The sequence below is a fragment of the Belonocnema kinseyi genome, chromosome 8 (assembly GCF_010883055.1).
Source record: "Belonocnema kinseyi isolate 2016_QV_RU_SX_M_011 chromosome 8, B_treatae_v1, whole genome shotgun sequence".
Taxonomy (NCBI): domain Eukaryota; kingdom Metazoa; phylum Arthropoda; class Insecta; order Hymenoptera; family Cynipidae; genus Belonocnema; species Belonocnema kinseyi.
The window spans coordinates 78,739,251-78,741,775 of NC_046664.1; the positions used below are offsets into that span (position 1 = coordinate 78,739,251).

Consider the following 2,525-nt stretch of genomic DNA (forward strand, 5'->3'; position numbering starts at 1 on the left):
ATGACACCATAACCTCAAAACGGTTTTTCATGTGCCGGTATCATCTTAATGAAAAAAATTTCTTGAAAACGCAAACTGGTGTGGTTATGACATATTAAAAAAACTGTATATCACAGATCGACTCTGCTTCAGATAAAATAAAAATTCATACGTATGCAAATCCTAACTTGTCTCTTAATTATCTTTTTCTCCTTAAAATACAAAAATAAAAGGAAGGAGCATGCATATATATAACGACTAACACATGCACGCTTCTGCTGTTCTCATGCCCATTGCAGATGGCGCTGAATTTCGCCATGTCCCATTGGATGTAAAATTTGTCGACGTCTTTACGACATAGTTACGACATCTTCACGACAACTTTACCACGTCCTATGTCGATGTCGTTTTGGTGTCTTTGCGATTACGTAAAGACATCGCCAGATCATACGACTCATTTGCGATATCGCAAAGATACCTTAACGACATGGACATAGGATGTCGTGAAGTTGTAAAGATATCGTAACGGTGTCGTAAAGTCGTCGCCAAATTTTGTGCCCACTGGGTTATTTCTCACGTAGTGGATCGAGCCTGGCATAGCCTGGCAAAGAGAGTGAAAGAGAGTCAAATTTGGGCAAGCCGGCAAGGCACTCGAACACGCGCGAGGAATTGTGGCCAGGTGGTGACGCTAATAAGACTGAGATTTTAAAACTCTTAAAATCATCGCCAAAAATATCCGGTACGTATAATCAGAGTCGGAAATTTGCTTGAATTTTATATGTTTCATTTTTGGATTGTAGGTTTTTGTAACTGGGTTTTTCTCATTTTACAGGTGGAGCAAAGAACGTCGTCGTCGGACGCACTGAAAGCGGCAGTAGGGCCAGAGGTATGAATCTAGGAGTAAGTCGTATTTTTCGTATGATTTAAGGGCATGTGACGTTTAGGAAATTTTCGATTTTACCAGTTTTAGGTTCCCCTGGCTTTTTTTCTAGCATAATCAATATTTTTTCTTGAAAATTTGGGAAATGACTCCGAACATGCTAACGGACGTCTCCACACACTTCTTTTGTGGTTTTTTTCTTCTAAATTTTGATATTTCTAACAACGTGTGTGTACTAGGCAGTCTGATAAGTACCTGAAAATTCTAAGAGATGGCATTAGTATTCACTAATGGGAACCATTTTCGTCGAGCTTGATCCTTCAAATGACGCCTTCAAACTTCAGCCATTTATGTTTACGCATTTACAAGTTACAGCACTGAGAAGAGACTAGCCTCCGAGTTTTTTTTAATATGCAAAAATCTGAGTTTCGAGTTTTGATCAAACACTACTATCTTCGCAAGAAAACGATATCCGAGACCAAGGCCAAGCTGGATAAGTATTACCCGGATTCTGCACATTAGAACGATTCGTAAGTGGTTTACCGAGTTTCGTTGTAGCCGTACGAGCACAGTTGATGCTGAACGATCTGGGCGCCCAAAAGAGGTTACTACACCAGAATATGTCGAAAAAATCCATGATATGATGTTGAATGATCCCAAAGTGAAATTGAGAGAGGTAGCTAATACTGTAGGCATATCATTAGAACGTGTGGGCAATATCGTGCATTCAGTTTTGGGCATGAAGAAGCTCTGCGCGCGATGGGTGCCGCGTTTGCTCACAGTGGACCAAAAACGAATTCGTGTGAAAACTTCCCAGTAGAATTTGGCATTATTTTCGCGTAAGCCGATCGAGTTTTTGCGCCGATTCATAACCATGGATGAAACCCGGATCCACTACTACACTCCTGAGTCAACGCAACAGGCAAAACAGTGGGTTCCATCGGGCCAAAGTGCTCCGAAGCGTCCAAAAACGCAACAATGGGTCGGAAAGGTCATGGCCTCCGTATTTTGGGATGCACATGGCATAATATTCGTGGACTATCTTGAAAAAGGTAAAACCGTAACCGGTGCGTACTACTCATCATTATTGGACTAATTGAAAATCGAAATCGCCGAAAAACGACCGCATTTGAAGAAGAAAAAACCGCTTTATCATCACGACAATGCGCCTGTTCATTCATGCTTAGTTGCACAAGCAAAATTGCATGAAATCGGCTTCGAATTGGTTCCTCAGCCACCGTATTCACCAGACCTAGCCCCCAGGGACTATTACTTGTTCCCTAACCTGAAGAGATGGCTCACCGGTAAGCATTTTTACTCAAATGAGGAGCTCATAGCTGAAACTGAGGCGTATTTTGGAGACCTTCCGATCGAGTACTATCCGGACGGTATCAAAAAGTTATAAAATCGTTGTACTCGCTGTATCGACCTAAAAGGAGAGTATGTTGAAAAATAAAACCGACTTTGGCCAGAAAAACGTCTTCGTGTTTCATTTTTCAGGGACTTATCAGACTGCCTTGTATATCTCGAGGTTATGTGTGTTGCAATTCTCCCGAGCGTTACTTCCGAACTACACAATATTTTCAGCCGAAAACTTTGGACTTACAAATAAACAGAGATGAAAAACGACGTATCCTCAAAATAATTCGAATAAGGCATCCGAATT

At 41.3% G+C, this 2,525-nt stretch overlaps 1 pseudogene; it reads left to right on the plus strand.

Annotated features, from left to right (window-relative positions):
- The first annotated feature begins 1,270 nt into the window (after positions 1 to 1,270).
- Positions 1,271 to 2,315, plus strand: LOC117177637 (annotated as a pseudogene).
- Positions 2,316 to 2,525: the final 210 nt, after the last annotated feature.